Here is a 19,292-nt window from a genome sequence, read left to right on the forward strand (position 1 = left end):
ATGTTCACAAGGTTGTTCTGAAATTAAACAGTATGTTTCTAGATAGCTGGATTGATCTTTAACTTTGGACACTGTAAATCTTAAAGTTGAACATGTTTCTTTTTAAATTTTGACCACTAGCTTAAATGTACAGCCATTTAGTAATTGTACATAACTGTGTGGCATGTTATCTGTGTGTTCATATTACTCCTCACTTTTTTAATTTGCCTAACCACTACTTTCTTTCTTCAAAATATTCAAATCTTAATTTTGACCTTTAACATATATGTAAATTTCTTCCAACCCTTTGTAGAAGACTAGCAATCATGGTCCTGTCAAAACAGAAATTATACCTTAATTTGAACAGGAAAAGTTCAATATAAAATTATTAACTATAACAGTAGTTTTAGATAATGCAGCATTAGCAAGTACATAATAAAGAGAAGTCAAAAAAATATAGGAATAGCAGATATAAGGAACAAACTTTAATCAAACTTTACTCATAGGACTGAGATAAAACAACTACAGAAGAGCCCACTCACCCTAAAGCTGAGATCTAGATCTTGCTGAATAGAGTGTAATTATGGCTCATTGAATGGCAAAGAAGTCACTGTGGTAGTGCATTGGCGGAATTTACTGGAATTCTCTCCTCTGGTACTTGCTGGAAATCTACACTGTACAGTGTTGAGGAATGGTGTTTATGTCAACATATCTTGGAAGGGACACTCTTCTACAAGACTACTTAAGCAGATTCCTAGGGGAAGCTTCTGGCCAGTGAGTGCTGCAGGCAGTCATGCACTGCAAGCCATGGTGCTGCGGAAGCCAGATACTGCAGAAGCTGCTCACACTCTGAGAGCTTAGTGCCAGAGAAGCTGCTCACATTGCAGGAGACTGTTTAGAGAACACATCAGAACTAGGAAAGAAAACCTTCATCTCTGGCAACGGCTCTAGCCCTTTACTGACAAAGCTTAACATCATGCTAGCTAGGAAGAACATTTAATGTTCCCCGCTCCTTTTTTTTGTTGTTTTTTTTTTCCAGAATAGGAAAGGAAGGGTAAATGAAGTAGGACAATTAATTGACAAGTGGCACAAAATCCTTGTTACAAGCAAATAATTAATTGTATCTTTGCTGTAATTTGACAATATGTGATTTTCAGAAACATATAAAAGTTTTTGTATATTAAAAAGAAACTGGTATCTTACTATAGAGCGATTTATACTTATGGTTCAAAACTCTCTTTAGGTTCTGGCAGGTGTATTCATTTTCCTCAAGGCTAGTGATTTGAGAGAGACCCTAAGCTGCTTGCAGGATCAGACAACTGTATTTATACAGCGATTTGGGATGACTTTGAGGAGGAGCGAGAGATAAAGTACGGAATAAAGAAGTACAAGGTTTAAATATATATAGTATCAAAACAACAGCAAGAACAACCACAAAAAAAAACAAACATATAAAGATGTAGAGTCCTTCTTCTACCTCTGTTCATACCCTACTAATTTACTGGCTTTGTATTCTCTGTAAGGATAAGCTATTTTTATGGACAGAGCAGAGAATGAAAGTTTATACATAGCATGGGCAATTTTCTTCTGGCACAATACCCTTTAGAGATGTTCATTTTTTTTCTAGTATTTTCTTCATTTTCAAGAATTTGTAAATAAAAACAAAAATCTTTGGAAAAAGAGGAACTCAATGAACCAAAGCATTGAAGCATTGCTCCTATAATTCGTTTTAGTAATTAATAAAAGTACAAGAAAATCAGACAAGATGTAAATATAAGCAGAATCATGATTAAAAATCCAATTTAACATTTAAGCTACAAATTAATTGTTATTTTTGATCAATATGTTATTGATTCTTTTCACGGGGTCATCTTGTGTTTTCTCTGTGCTCGTGTTTCAACCTTTATATTTGAAAAACACATTTAAACTATGTAAGCCAATACTTTTAAAGACCATTATTTTTTATTTATTACAATTAAAACAACTTCAAAATGAACATGTTGGTTTAAACAAAAAGACTTTGAAAAAGTCTATATACACTTTGGAAAGTTCTGAGGAATAATACATAGTGTTTCTGATCTCTTGTGTTTTATTTCACATTTCATAAACAGCAATCTCCACATTAGTACAACTTTTATGGTTGTCCAGGAGGTAAAACTAATTCAGATGAGTTATGTAAAATATATTTACACAATAAATTCAGTAAAGGTGTAACAATAAACCATGGGAAGAGGGGGATGCAGCCCACCTACCCCAATTATAAAAGCCAATAAACCCATTCATCTATGATATATATTTTAGGACATACTATATGCATGTCAAAAGGAAAGTTCAGAGAAGTATATAGTATGGCTCCTGATTACAGTGAATTTGAATTATCATTTATTTCAGTCTACCAAATGTACAATGAACTCCTGAAATATTCCAACCATTCTTCAAGAAGCTAGAGATACAAAAATGAACATGATATGGTCCAAATTTCTGCAGAAATAGTAGTGAATTTTCAAATATGATGGTAATGCAATATTTCATGGATATTGTTGAGATCTAATTTAGATCTTGAGGACAGGGTAGTCTTTAGTTACAAGGTAAACCAGTTTGGCTGGAATGCAAATCCTGGATAAGGATAGTGAGCTGGAAGGTACAGTATCCATGCTGGAATTAATAGTATAGATTTACTCCAAGTAGGTGTTTCATGCAAATTCTAAAACCATATATTTCAAGTGATTGTTGCTTTGTTATTGCTCAGATAATGTCTTATAAACAATTATCCACTCTATGCCTAAAGTCATTTTTTGCATTGCTATTTTATTTTAGGAACTCATGTGCAACTGCTTTCAGGAAATGATTTTTTAATGTCTACTACAAATTGTTTCGGCTAAGACACTTCCCTGGGTTCTCTGTTGCTGAAATTTGGCCTGAATACTCCACTTTTCCATCCTCCAAGACCTCTATCATTTGAGATATTTCCTTTTTCTTACTTAATGGTATAGGTGGATACAGCCTCCTTACCTTACCTCTTTTTTTCCTAGCCTGAAGAAGAGTACTCAGAACTTTTTTTTTAATTTAGAATTTATTGATCTTCATTATAAGATTGCTCCTATGATCTCTAGGCTACTACATGACTGTATAAATCATTCTCACACTGCTATAAAAACTACTGGAGACTGGGTAATTTATAAAGAAAAGAGGTTTAATTGACTCACAGTTCCACTGGCTCTACAGAAAGTATGGCTGGGAGGCCTTAGGAAACTTATAATCATGGCTGAAGGGTGAAAGGGCAGCAAGCACCTTCTTCACATAGTGGCACGAGAGAGAGTGTGTGTGTGTGTGTGTGACAGAGCAAAGGGGGAAGTGCTACACACTTTCAAATAACCAGATCTCATGAGAACTCACTCACGAGAACAGCAAGAGGAAGTCTGCCCCCATGATCCAGTCCAGTCACCTCCCACCAGGTCCCTCCACCAACATTGGAAATTATAATTCAACATGAGATTTGGCTGGGGACACAGAGACAAACCATATGAATGACCAATCAGAATCCAAATAGATGACTACATTTGTTTTCATTCTCTGAAGATCTCATACCACCACTTTGCTTCCACCACCACCACTGCTCACACTACCATTAGTGGAGACTAGGGATCTAGAAAACAGAGTTAGGGAGCCTCAGTACTATTTGCTCAATCTATTTCTTTACTTTTAGTTTTGGAATAGGTCTAGCTTTGGAAACTATTAAACATATAACTACTGTAGAATTATTAAATAAATATTTTGTTTATTATATCATTTCCTCTTTCAAGAATTAAAGCTAAAGAAAAAATGAAAAATGTTTGGAGTTTAGATATTAAATCTTAGCTGGTTTCCACTAGTAACATATTTTGCATTTTTATGTAGTGCAATCATTATTCATAGAGTTCTTCAATAATATTTACTTAAAATTATTTTTTCACCAGCCTTTTAACTCTAAAATGTGTTAGGAAAATACTTTTTTTCTTGGAGATAAGTGATATTCATTAATCGATTAGTATCTTTATGTTCTGGCTTCACTATTAGATGACTATTTACTAACTCTATATCTTAATATGATAAGAAATAATTATTTGAAATCACTTCATATAAATGAAGAGGCTATGTCTTTGGAATCAAGTAGTTAGAGTTTAGCATTATTCACAGTGGCATTTTAAATATTTATCTACTTGTGCCTCATTGCCTTCATCTATTACATGTGAATGACACTCACTCATTTCACACATTCACTCATTCATTCAACATTTTTTTTCAGCAACTAATTTATATATTAATATGAACTAGGTTAGCAACAGCCAATGCAGAGGAAAGACAAGGCATGGTCAATATATTTATAGCACTCATATTTCTACTTTCAAATTAAATTACATAACCTATGCAAAATATTAATTTAATACACATTCAACTCAATTTGGTTATTCCCTCTGTCCTCCTTTCTTCTTTCTCCAATGCTAATTATAAATTACAGCTTCTTCCTGATTGGGCTCAACACATGAGTCATATACCAATGGAGCAGATGGAGTAGCTTCCTTGTTCTGTTTTGTGAAAGCTGATGTTGATTTCTAATTTCTAATGTACTTCATTTACTTATAAATTGTTATTGCTGCAGTTATTATTTTGCAAGACTAATTTATAAGATAATATATGGAAAGTAACATTCGATGTATCAAATTTTTAAAGCTAATTTTAAAAATTAACTTGACATCTTGACTTTATATTCTTGATAGTTTCACTTAAAGAATATATAAAGTGATTTTGAAATTTCAAAAACAAGTATGGGAATTAAGATGGGTTTTTTGGAGAATAAAGTGGGTCTGATAAATTAATCCATTCTCCTGGGTTCAGATGCTATGTTTTATAACGCGGTAGAATTATGGAAATAACCATCTTCCCCGAGGTAAAAGCAGTATGGCATAATAACAGAATTCTAGACTAAAAACAGAGTATTAAGATCTATTCCCATTTATAACTCATAACTCATTAGCTTGTGACTTTAGGAAATTTGCATTATTTCATTTTCCACAGTTTCTGTCTATAAAATAGAAATAACAATATCTTTGGATGCTTCAAAGGGTTATTGTAAGAATAAATGAAATATATATCAAAATGTATTCTGATATGTATAAAATGCCATAATATTTTATCAGTGTGAACTTCCAAATCTCTATGTAGGGGAGGCTTAGAGGTTGCAATCTGGTTGGAAGTAGACTCTGGCGGGGACTCATTCAGAGCTGGATTTTTTTTTTTTTTAAGACTACAATGTTTTGGTCTGAGACTTTTTTTGTTTTTCCTTAAAACTACCGTGATAGGCATGCTATCTTTTACTTCAATCGCATATTAATTTTGAGGGAGTTAGAGTGAGGCTGGAATTCTGGGGCTTAAACTGTGTTAGTTATCTCTATCTTTGTGATAGATTATCCTAAATTACAACATTTATTATCTCTCAATTTCTGTGAATCAGGTATCTGGAAGTAGCTTAGCTGAGCCCTTTGGCTCAGCATCTCTCATAAAGCTGCATTCAAGCTGGCCTGCAGTCGTCTCAGGACTTGACTGGGGAATGACCCACTTTCAAGCTCAGTCACATGGTCTTTGGCAGGATTTAGTTTCTTGCTGGTTATCGGATGGAGGCCACAGTTCCTCAGTAGCTGTTTTAACCTCCTTGCCACATTGATCTCTCCATATGTAGCGGACAAAATGGCAGCTTATTTCCTCTAAGGGAGCACATGAGACGAGTGTAGAGAATGAGAGCAGGACAGAAATCACAGTATTTTATGACCTAACCTCAGAAATGTTATCCCATCACTTTTGCTGTATTCTATTCATTAGAAGCAGATTACCAAATCCATCGCATACATGAGAAAGGAAAATTACATAAAGTGCATGAACACAAGGGAGCCCTTTTAGTAGCTACCTACCACATCAGCCACATGACATAGATTATGGGTTTTTCTTGCTCCTTCTCGACCTCCAACTGTCATACCAACCATGGAATATATATTTTTCTTTATATTTCTGTGCTGGGTCTAACATGAAGAACAACAGGAGAAATGGGGAAATGTAGGTCAAGGGATACAAGGTACTAAATATGCAGGATTAACAAGTGGAGAGATCTAATGCACAACATATGGACTATAGTTAATAATAGTGTATTGTATTCAGGATTTTTGCTAAATGAGTAGATTACAACTGCTCTTGCCATAGGGAGAAAATGGGTAACTATGTGAGATGATGTATAAGTTAATTTGTTCCACATTTGTAACCACTTTATCTACATATACATATCTTATAACATCATGTTATATGCCTTAAATATACCCAATAAAAGTTATTTTTTAAAAAAGAACAGAGATAGCCATTTCCCACATCGAAATGCAGTGAAGTACAGTAACAGAATTCTAGACTAGAAATGGAATGTTAAGATCGAGCCCCATTTCTAGCTTATTAGATTGTGATTCTAGAGAACTCACTTTATCTCTTTTTCCTATATTTCCATCTTGAAATGGGAAAAAAATGGTATTTCTTAATGTTTCAAATAGTAGTTATTCCTAAGAACGTAGTTGCCCACATTATGATTTGAACAAAGATGAAAGAAATACTCACCTCAGTAAAATTTCATCACAAATGGCTTAAGTAAAAATGGATGTCCCACATGACAGAGCATACCAGGTTTTCTCAGTTTCCCAGACATACAGACTCTAATTGCTTTTTACATCAAATAAGACAATTGCACATATAGAACCTTCAACCTCAGTGGTAATATATAAAAGTTAATTAAACCTTTCCTATTTGTTTTCTTCAAAGTTCAAATTCTTTATGTTAAGGAATCTAAATACATTTGATTTGGAAATAGTATTGCCTGTGGTATTTCAATTATTAATATGGAGAATAAATATTGTTATTCATGTGCTGAAGTGACTTTTCCACTTCAAAGTGGTGTCTGTAAAAGAAAATAATGAATAAAATCTGCATTTCTTACTTTTACCACGTCTGTGGTCACAGAAGCAACAAAGCCTAATCTGATACCATAATATAATTTAGAAGTATTTTATTATGGCATTTGATATATGCAAGTACTCTACAGAATTGATAAATTTATACTTTTTACTTAGGAAATGATTCTGCCCTCCATGTTTGCTTATCATTTACTGCCAAGGAAGGGAGGAAGGAAGAGAGGGAGGGAGGGAGAAAGGGAAGAAGGAAGAGAGGGAAGCGGAAGAGCTGTAAGAAATAGCGACTTATCGGATTGGGAGTAAAAGACAAATACATATGGCTCTTGAAAAATGACCTAGAGGTCAAAAGATACTTTGCAGTGCATTTATGATTTTCACAAGTTTTTGGCACCTACTTGACATTTATGTCTTGAAAGAGAAAGATCAAAATGAAATGTGAATGCCTAATTTCACTAGTCTAATGTTTGAAGTGACAGAAGTGACCAGTGACCAGGACAAATTCATATGTAGCACACAGAAACTGATCCCATTCTAGTCTTATTTCTGACACACATTGTTGTTTGGCACAATGGAATTAACTAATTTATCTTTCCCTGAATCTCATCTGTCATGTCAGGCTAAAGGAATAATAGGGGAAACATAATTTTAGTTACTGTAAATAAAGTTTATGAATTTCACATTGTGGAAAAAATGTTATTGTCCACTCAATATATGTATTTTGAAGGAATATTGACTGCATATTTAATTAATTTCTCTTTCAAAATCATGATACAACTACAGTAATTGCTCTCTTTATGGGAAAAAGGCTCTTTCTCTAGCGAAGCTTTATGATCCACAAACACTGACAAAAGATTCAAGGAATTCTGGCTTATGTAATTACTGGGCATGTATTTAATTGTTTTCCTTGGAATACTTGTTTATAGGATGATAGAATTAAAAAATAATTGAATCCTAAAATCTGAACTTCAAATTTCTATTTCTCTCTGATATTATGATTAATATAGCTATTTATTTGCAACAGTTCTCAGATCATTGTTTTTCTTTATAAGACAATTTTGTGGTGCAAGTATTACTTAATACAAAATACATTAATAAATAAAGTGTACAAAAGCAGATGCTGCTATTAAACACATGTTTCTTTGCTAGAATCAAGATATATTTAAGGACTGTTATGAGATTAGGAATCAAAGTGAATAATTTTGGATCTTTGCCGTTGTTGAATGAATTTATTGTTTTTTAACACAGATTTTATTTCATATGTATGGCTTAGTCCTCAAATAGGTAAGACTTCACTGAGACAGTTGTATTTAAAAATTTGATATAATTTTTATCAAGCAGATTTGAATTTGAACAATAAGTACTAGATTTGAGGTATGAAAATGTGAGCCTTTGTGTCAAAATTAAAAACTTTTTGTCATTAAAGATGACTATCAAGAAAGTGAAGACAACCAATACAATGAAACTGTTTGAAAATCATGTATCTGATAAGAGACATATCCAGAATACATAAAAAATTTGTATAATTCAACAATAAAAAGAAAAATAACCTAGTTTTGAAATAGGCATACCATTTGAATAGACATTTCTCACTGTAAGATATATGAATGTCCAATAAGCACATGAAAAATGTGATCAATATAATTATTCATTAGGAAAATGCAAACCCAAACCACAGTGAGATACCACTTGACACCCACTAGGATGGCTTTCATCAAAAAGACAGAAAATAAAAAATATTAGCAGGGATATGGAGAAATTACAACACTCATACTTTGCTGTTGGGGATGAAAATGATGTGACTCCTTTGGAAAAAGTTTTAATTTTTAAAAATGTTAAATATAGAGTTAACATTTTTTGATATGGTAATAGTTTCTACTTCTAGATGTGATGCAGTATCTACTCCTCAGTCTATACCCAAGATAAGTAAAAATATATGTTCACTTAAACCTGTACCTGATTTTCATAGCAATGGTATTCATAATAGCTCAATGTGGAAATAATGCAAATGTTCATCAATTGATTAATGGATTTAAAAATATGATATATTCATACGATAAAACATTATTCATCCATGAAAAGAAATAAAACACTAGAACATGAATTAAACTTGAAACTATGCAAAGTCAAAGAAGGCAGAGAGAAAAGGCCATATATGGTATTATTCCATTTATATAAAATATCCACAATAGGCAAGTCTATACAGACAGAAAGTAGATTAGTGCTTGTCAGGGAATGGAGGAGTGGGGAATGGGGAATGATAGTTAATGGGTATGGAGTATTTTTTTAAGGTGAGGAAAAATGTTCTGGAATTACATAGTGGTGATGGTTGAACAACTCTGACTATACTAAAAACCACTGAAGTGTACACTTTGAAAGGGTAAATTTTATTGTATATGAATTATAACTCGATAAAACAATTATACAAATGATAATAAAAAATCAGCAAGTAAGTATTTATGAATTAGGATATGTGCCATTCAGGAAACAAACAAGATCCAAGGATAGTAATGCACAGGGATATATTTTAGAAAGTAGTTTATGTTGGATTTTTCAAAAGCAGAAAAAGATGCAAACCTCTGAGTTTTCTGGATTTAAAATTGAATGCAGAATTGTCTACTAATGATATGAGAGTTACAAAACTTGAGCTAAATCAAAAAGCCAGTGCTAAGCACTGAGAGATGTAATGTGTATTTAAATTAGTCCCTGCAGGGTTTGTAGCTTATGATTCTAATAAATAAATTCCAAAAGCAATAACACAGTATTATGTATAATGATTGATGTCCCAGTGATATAAACATGCAGCTATAGGATTATACTTATTTTGCTTATTTAAATAACTGAGAGGTTACATTTTAGGAGAAATAAGTAATCTCTAAGTACACATTTAAGAAGCTTTGGAGTTGGCATATTTTTAAAATTTGCGCTTGTAATAGAAAAGGCTGTTGATTACTTGCTTTTAACGAATTAGTAACTTTCGCTTGATGAAGTAAAAAAGGTACAAAAAGTTAACTAATTAAGCAAGTGACAAAGAAAAAGCATACAAAATTTTTGTAGAGTTATCACAACTTAATTAACTCAGAATATCCAATAATAATCACTTTAAACTTTTAATGTACTTTGTGAATACTATGTCTCATTTGACCCTTACAAAATCTGTGAGCTAGGGCATCTGCCTATATTTCCAGATGAGAAAATAGAGAAAATGAGATTAAATATAATATTTTATAGTTGGATGATTTCTTAGAAAGCCATGATGAAAACCATGGATCTCCTGATATAATGACTCATATATATATATATATATATATTTTTTTTTTTTTCTGTTAGACTAGTGTTGATTGCTCAGTGATATTGGTGGGATTGGAGTGGTAGGAGTGGTAGTGATGAAAGACTAAGAGGAACAATGCTTTGATAAAGAAATATATTAGAATCCATTTTTCACAGACTAAGAATAGGTAGTTCAAAATCTGAGAAGTAAAAAATTAAAAACATAAAAACTTTGTAGAACAATTAGAAGATACATTTCTGAGCACAATTTATTATAAGATTATTGTGAAGTAGGATTTAGTTATTTATTTAAAAAAACGCAGAAGGTTCTCAGCATAAAAATATATGTTAGCAATTAGATTGTGTTTTCATATGCACTTAAAAAGTGTCTGGGCTGGTGCTATGTCCCCAAGACTAGTAAATAATTATGTAAGTTAGAAACAACCTACCATATGGTCCCTCTTCTCAAATGAAAGTCAATTACTCTCTAATGAAGCATTTCAAAAGCATTTTGGCCATTTTCCAAATAAATCACCATTCAACATTTCTTTTTAGTAATGACAACTGACTTAATGGTGGCCCTGGTTTTTTATGCTTCCTCTCTTGCCTTACGTGAATGTAAATCTAATCCTACCTTTAAAGACAACGGGATGTCACAATACAGCACCCTTAGCTAGTTCAAGGCATGAAACAACTCTATCACTTCAGGATTTTGTGATGGCAGCTTTACATTAGTCCAGCAATTCAAGATGGAAATAGGACAATGTAACAGAGGACACAAAAGCTGTTGCTTTATGACTGAAGTTGCAGGAGAGAGGTGAGCCTTGATTCTGTGTTATGTAGCTGGACTCCACAAAAACACAACTACTACTCAGCATATTATGCACTCAATAGACTGGCCTGGTTTGGAAATGATGCCACAGTTTGCCCCATCATTATGTCTTCTCTCTCTTTTATTAATAAACTTTAGGTTCAGAAAATCCGTATTACAGAAGCACACTACAGGAGCACACTATTTTTTGTCTTTTTTTTTTTTGAGAAACAATTTATTTACTATTATTATTATTATTATACTTTAAGTTTTAGGGTACATGTGCACAATGTGCAGGTTAGTTACACTGTATACATGTGCCATGCTGGTGTGCTGCACCCATTAACTCGTCATTTAGCATTAGGTATATCTCCTAATGCTATCCCTCCCCCCTCCCCCCACCCCACAACAGTCCCCAGAGTGTGATGTTCCCCTTCCTGTGTTCATGTGTTCTCGTTGTTCAGTTCCCATCTATGAGTGAGAACATGCGGTGTTTGGTTTTTTTGTCCTTGCGATAGCTTCCTGAGAATGATGATTTCCAATTTCATCCATGTCCCTGGATTACCTGATGTAACATTTTTCCTTCTTTTATTTTTCACAGAAATTATTTTATTAACATCTTTTTCTTTTGAGATATAGAGTAGTGAGTTCCTGTAATATTCAAACAAACATTATTCACAGGAATCATTATTTTCCTCTGCCTCCAGTTCAATAACCATTTTCTTTTTCAATCAGATGATAAATACTTTTACATAACACATCTCACTAACTCCTAAATAAGTGTGATCATATATGTTTCAATTATACACCCTTTTCGTTTCCTTTATCCCTCATTTTTCTTTGCATTTCTTTTTTTCTTTTTACAGCAAACAAAGCTATTTATTTAGCTATGTTTAACAATATAGTAAAATTGTAATTTTTGTTGTATATTTAATATTGTTATTATCCAAAATAACATTTGAAGATTGTCACTTACCCAACCAGAAAAAAAGAAAGAAGGAAGAAAAAAGCAAAAGGGCAAAGAAAGACAGGAGACAAAGGAAGCAAGGGAGGAAGGAAAGGAAAAAAGATTAAGCCTTCATTTCTTAAAACTTGAAACTTATATTTGCTCACTCTAAGTGGCAGCATGGTAGTTCTATGTAAAAACACTTTGTCATTAAAGCACCAACAAAAGCCCTTTAGCACTCTGTTGAACCAGAGAATCTCATCTGGATCAGATTTTTTCCTGCTCTATTCAATTCTACCTATCACGTTTTTATTTTATTTTATTTTATTTTATTTTACCACCATGAGCTGTGCTCTAATATCACTTTCTTATATCAGGGCTCTTCATTTCCATCTTTTCCTTGTGAACTTGCTCACTAATGTTTTCATGGGCTAGCATCCTCCCATATTTTCCACGAACTGCTATTTGCTTGCTTCAGCATGCTTGCTTGACGATGCACATCCTTTTTCTAACCTGAGTGCTCTATGCTTGCTTTCTACATGCCTCTGTGATAAACAGATTCTTTTATTCTGCAATATTTGTCAGAAAAGAAAGAAGTTGGATTTAGGTTATGCTATGGTTTGAAAGTGTCCCCCAAAGTTCATGTGTTGGAAACAATCTCCAATGCAACAGTGTTGACAGGTGGGACCTCTAAGAGGTGGTTAGGTCATGAGGGCTCTGCTTTCCTGAATGGATTCATGTTGTTACCCGAGGAGTAAGTTCGCTTTCTCAAGAGTAGGTTTCTTATACTATCTCTGGAAGCTCTCTCTCCATGTGATACCTCCTACCATGTGATGACGCATCAAAAAGATCATCATAAGGTGTGGCCCCCCAATCTTGGACTTCCTAGCCTTCAGTACCGTTCAGCCAAGTAAACTTCCATTGCTTATAAATTACCCAGTTTGTGGTATTCTGTTATAGCAGCACAAAACAGAGTAAGACTGATTCTCAGTGAAAAATAGATCTATAGATGCAAAACATCCCTTGACAATCTATGGGAAGAGTGGTTATTTCTTTTTTGATTATTGATGTTCCCAGCAATCTAGGCACAATCTCTGGTCCAATAAATATTTGGGACTAGTCTACTGCAAGTCGATATCTGTTGAACTATGCTATGTGTAGCATTCTTGTAGGCTAAAATATCACCAATATCTTTTCTTTGTGTTTCCAATGACTTGTAATTAATATTATTTCTATGACTGCTGGTAGGTGTTCTTGAGAGGTTTTGGCTATTAAATATTAAATATCAAGAGATAACTTTTCCATATGTCTGAAAATTTCAATGTTATAAGATCCTTAGGTTTTTGTTTTCTTTATTAATCTAGGCAGCACTTTTTCATTTTGGTGAATCCAATATATTCTTTTCCTTGTCAGTTGACTATTTTAGCTTTAAGAAATTGTAAAATCGTGTAAAATTGATGTTATTTTATAGACAGAGTAATTGTAATATGGCTTGCTCAGTTGCCTAAAGATATAGACATATATTGACAGGAACAGGCTAGAAATTGTCTTCAGATCATCACTCACAAAACCAAGTGCTTTTGCTATAGTCATGAATAAGGATCAAGAATGAGGAAGATAATAACACAAATTCTCTTTAGAATTTCTTGTACAGCTATTTCATTTCAGTTTGCCATAGTTTTATTTAGTCAGAGGTGACCTTTTGAGCAATGAAAAGACAATTTTGCCTTCAATTGAACACTAATCCCTACTAATTAGAATTTAGAAAGTCATGTTTTTTTAAATGTCTACCTTCCGGCTGTCATATCTCTCATATGTGTTTGCCTTTATTCTTGTTGGTTTCCTATTGATTATGGAAACATTAGACTTAGTATCTCATACACTAATTCAGGCAACTGGTAGGCGTACATACATCAGTAAAGTAATTCATTTTATCCTTCTAGCATTATATCCTATTTTTTTGCCCATTTACACAAATAATCATTTCAGTATGAAAGATGTTATAAATCATTTAACACCTAGGGGACAGTTACAACAACAACAATGCAACTTTATCTTCTCAATTTTTTTTTTATTTCCTTATCCCTCTCCATACACATTTTTTACTCCCTGTATTAGTCCATGCTTGCACTGCTGTATAGAAATACCTGAGACTGGATAATTTGTAAAGAAAAGAGGTTTAATTGGCTCATGGTTCCACAGGCTGTACAGGAAGCATGATGGCTTATAGGGAGGCCTCAGGATACTTTCAATCATGCCGAAAGGTGAAGGGGAAGCAGGCATGTCTTACATGGTCAGAGCAGGAGGAAGAGGGAAGCCAGATTTTGCAGTAACTCACTCTTGGGCCAGGACAACACCCAGAGGGTTGGTTTAAACCATGAGAAACCACCCTCATGATTCGATTACCTCCCAGGAGTCCCCACCTCTGAAATTGGGTATTACAATTCAACATGAGATTTGAGTGGCAACACAGATGCAAACCATATCACTCCCCCATGCTTGTTCCCTCAGCCCTCTCTCTTCTCCTTGACAATGGCTAGCACTGTGAATTTTATAAAACTATGGAAAATTAGAAATAAATTACTAATTTGCTTTGAGGAAATATTTGAGCATGTTATAAATGAGTGAGTAGCTGAAGTAATGAAGCAAATTACAAAGGCAAAGAAGCATTAGTCTTATTTTACAAAGGGTCTTTATAGTCACTTCCCAGAACAGAATGTCTGCTAGTGAAAGAAAATTAACATAAAAGAGCAATGAGATAGTTTGTATAGGCATTAGCCAAAATCTTCAATACAATTTGGAAACTAATTATTGATCTTCTTCTACTTGTTTCACATATCCTTTATTTTTCTTAAGAAAACCCATTAAATTTAGACTTACGTTTTAGGCTATAAGTTGAATCCATAACATAAGAAATTTTCTTGTGTGTAGCAAGGCTATGGATATGAAATTTCTTAAGATGCCACAAAACTAATCAGAGATTACGTAGAATAAAAACCACTTCCACTTCACTATTTTTTTCTCATCTGCAGCAGCAGTTCCCAAACTTTTTGGCACCAGGGACTGGTTTTGTGGAAGATAGTTTTTTCATGTATCGGGGGTGGAACAGGGTGGGGATGAAACTGTGCCACCTCAGATCATCAGGCATTAGATTCTCATAAGGAGCCTGCAACCTAAATACCTTGTATATCCAGTTCACAGTAGGATTCACACCCCCATGAGACTCTAATGCCACCACTGATTTGACAGGAAGCAGAGCTCAGGCAGTAATACTCCCTTGCCAGCTGCTCACCTCCTGTTGTGTGGCCCAGTTCCTTATAGGCCACGGACTGGTACAGGTCAGTGGCCTGGGGATTGAGGATCGCTAATCTAGGGCATTTAATTAGCTGAATTACTTCTATTCGCACTTGCCCTCCCCAGCTCTCCCCTCCTTTGTAGAATACAGTATGCTGTATGCCATCCAGAAGGCTTTAGATGGCTCACTGTTGCCAGTTTTGAGAGACTTGACAGGCTCTTCATAACCAAGCCTCAGAAGACCTGAGTAAACTTATTTCTATCCACTCACTGCCAGGCACAGTACACTCTTAAAACAACAGCTCCTCACAGCTTCTCAGAAGGGAATAAAGAAGCCAAATGAAAGCTAAATCATCTTTCAAATATTTATAAATATTTAACCGCATTCAATTTAATAGAGAAACATGCTTACAATTTTTTAAAAATTTCTGGATATGTAGTTGGTATATATGTTTACAGGATACATAAGATATTTTGATGCAGGCATACAATGAGTAATAATCACATCAGGGTAAATGAGTTATCCATCACTTCAAGTATTTATCATTTCTTTGTGTTACAGACATTCCAATTATACTCTTTTAGTTATTTTTAAGTGGACAATAAATTATTATTGATTGCACTCACCGTGTTGTGCTGTCAAATACTAGATCATATTCATTCTATCTAAGTATATTTTTTTACTCATTAAAAATTACCCTCTTCCCCCAATACCTCCACTAGCCTTTCCAGCCTTTGGTAACCATCATTCCACTCATTGGCTCCGTGAGCTTAATTATCTTAATTTTTGGCTCCCACAAATGAATGAGAACATGCAAAATTTGACTTTCTGTACCTGGCTTATTTCACTTAACATAATGTCCTCCAGTTCCATTCATGTTGTTCCGAAGGACAGGATCTCATTCTTCTCTGTGGCTGAGTAGTACTCATTGTGTATATGCACAACATTGTTTTTAGTCTATTTGTCTGTTCATGGACAATTAGATTGCTTCCAAATATTGACTATTGTGAACAGTGCTGCAGTAAACATGGGAGTGCAGAGTTCTTCAATACACTTATATTCTTTTTAAAAAATTTTTAATTCTTGCGGATACAGAGTAGTTGAATATTATTTATGGGGTCGATGAGATACTTTGATATAGGTATGCAGTGTATAATAATCACATCATGCTAAATAGTATATCCATCTTCTCATGTGTTTATCTTTTGTGTTGCAAATAGTCCAGTTTTACTCTTTATTTTTAAATGTGTAGCCAAATTATTAGTAACTATAGTCACCCTGTTATGTCATCAAACACTTGGCCTTATTCTTTCTAACTACTTTTTGTACTTACTAAACATCCCCTTTTCCCCCACCACTCCCACCTTACTACCCTCTCCAGCCTTTAGTTAACATCTTCCTACTCTCTATCTCGATGAGGTCAATTGTGTTAATTTGTAGCTCTCACAAATAGGTGGGAACATGCAAAGTTTGTCTTTACATGCCTGGCTAATTTCATTTAACATGATGACCTCCAGTTCCATCCATGTTGTTGCAAATTACAGGACCTCATTCTTTTTTCATGGTTGATTAGTACTCATTGTGTATGTGTACCACCTTTTCTTTATCTGTTCCTCTGTCGATAAACACTTCAGTTGCTTCCAAATACTGGCTATCATGAACAGTGCTGCAACAAACATAAAAATGCAGATATACCTTTAATATACTGATTTCCTTTCTTTTGGGTATACACCCAGCAGTGGGATTGCTGGATCATATGGTAGCTGGATCAATTTTAGATTTTTGAGGAGCCTCCAAACTGTTCTTCAAAGTGGCTGTACTAATTTACATTCTCACCGATAGTGTATGAGGGTTCCCTTTTCTCCACATCCTTGCCAGCATTTGTTATTGCCTGTCTTTTGAATGAAAGCCATTTTAAATAAGATGAGATGATATCTCACTGGAGTTTTGATTTGCATTTCTCTGATGCTCAATGATGTTGAGCACCTTTTCATATGCCTGTTTGCTGTTTGTATGTCTTGTTTTGAGAAGTGAATATTCGCATCCTTTGCCCATCTTTAATTGGATTATTAAGTTTTTTCCTATAGAGTAGTTTAAGCTTCTTATATATTCTAGTTATTAATCCCTTGTCAGTTAGGTAGTTTGCAAATATTTTCTCCCATTCTGTAGTTGTCTGTTCATTTTGTTGTTTGTTTACTGTGCAGAAGCTTTTTAGCATGATGCGATCCCATTTGTCTATTTTTGCTTTAGTTGCCTGTCCTTTGGGGTATATTACTCAAGAAATCTTTACCCAGACCAAAGTCCTAGAGAGTTTCCCCAATGCTTTCTTTTAGTAGTTTCATAGTTTGAGGACTTAGATTTAAGTATTATTTCCACTTTGACTTGATTTTTGCATATGGCTAGCAATAGGGGTCTAGTTTTAGTTTTCTGCAAAGAGATATCCAGTTTTCCCAGCACCATTTGTTGAAGAGACTGTCCTTTCCCTAATGTATGTTCTTGTCACCTCTGTTGAAAATGAGTTTACTGTAGATGTATGAATTTATTTATGGATTTTCTATTTTGTTCCATTGCTTTATGTGTCTTCTTTTTTCTGCCAGTACCACGCTGTTTTGGTTACTATAGCTTTGTAGCGTTAAGTTAAGTTGAGGTCAGGTAATGTGATTCCTCCAGTTTCGCTCTTTTTGCTCAGGACGGCTTTGGCTATTCTGGGTCTTTTGTGACTCCATCTAAATTTTAGGATTTTTTTTTTCTATTTCAGTGGAAGGTCGTCGGTATTTTGCTCAGGACTACATTGAATCTATAGATTGCTTTAGCTAGTATGGACATTTCAACAATATTGGGTCTTCTAATCCATGGACATGGAATATCTTTTCATTTTTTTGTTTCTTCTTTGATTTCTTTCAAGAATGTTTCATAGTTTTTATTGTAGAGATATTTTACTTCTCTTGTTAATTCCTAGTATTTTACTTTATTTGTAGCTATTGTAAATGGGAACACTTTCTAGATTTCTTTTTCAGATTGTTCACTCTTAGCATCAAGAAATGCACAGATTCTTGTATGTTGATTTTGTATCCTAGAAGTGTACTGAGTTTATCAGTTTGATTGTTTTTAGTGGAATCTTCAGGATTTTTCAATATAAGATCATATTATCTGCAAACAAGGATAATTTGACTTCTTCGTTTCCAATTTGGATGTACTTTATTTCTTTCTCTTGTCTGATTGCTCTAGCTAGGACTTCCAGTACTATGTTGAATAACAGTGGTGAAAGTGTACTCTTGTTGTGTTACAGATCTTAGAGGAAAGGCTTTTAGTTTTTCTCTGTTAACTATGATAACTAGCTGTGGGTCTGTTATATATAGCTTAAATTGTATTGAAGTATGTTTCTTATTTACCCAGTTTTTTGAGGACTTTTTAATCATGAAATGATATTGAGTTTTATTAAATTCTTTTTCCGTGTCAGTTGAAATGATCATGATTTTGTCCTTCATTTTGTTTTTATGATGTATCACATCGATTTGCTTTTGATGAACCATTTTTGCATCCTGGAGATAAACCCACTTGCTCATGATGAATGATCTTTTTAATGTGTTGTTGTGTTTTGTTTGCCAGCATTTTGTTGAGGTTTTCTACGTCAGTGTTTTTCAGAGATATTGGCCTGTAGTTTTCTTTTTTGATGTGTCTTTGTCTGGTTTGGTATCAGGGTAATACTGGCTTCACTGAATGCATGTAGAAGTACTTCCTCCTCCTCTATTTTTCTTAGTTGTTTAAGAAGGATTGGTGTTAGCTCTTTAAATGTCTGATAAAATTTAGCAGTAAAGCCACCAGGTCCTGGGCTTTTTTTTTTTTACCGGGAGACTTTTTATTATGGCTTAAATCTCATTACTTGTTATGGTCTATTCAGATTTTGGTTTTCTTTATGGCTAAATTATTTGGGTTGAATATCCTTGAAATATATTTATTTTTTCTATTTTTTCCTTTTTTTAATGTATGTTTTCTCATTTCTAATGATCTTTT

At 33.9% G+C, this 19,292-nt stretch overlaps 1 protein-coding gene across 8 annotated transcripts in view; it reads left to right on the forward strand.

Moving 5' to 3' along the window:
• CCSER1 (coiled-coil serine rich protein 1) overlaps positions 1-19,292 on the forward strand; it is a 1,457,637-nt gene that overhangs the window by 708,326 nt on the left and 730,019 nt on the right. The window lies entirely within an intron of this gene.

Source organism: Gorilla gorilla, chromosome 3 (assembly GCF_029281585.2).
Source record: "Gorilla gorilla gorilla isolate KB3781 chromosome 3, NHGRI_mGorGor1-v2.1_pri, whole genome shotgun sequence".
NCBI lineage: Eukaryota > Metazoa > Chordata > Mammalia > Primates > Hominidae > Gorilla > Gorilla gorilla.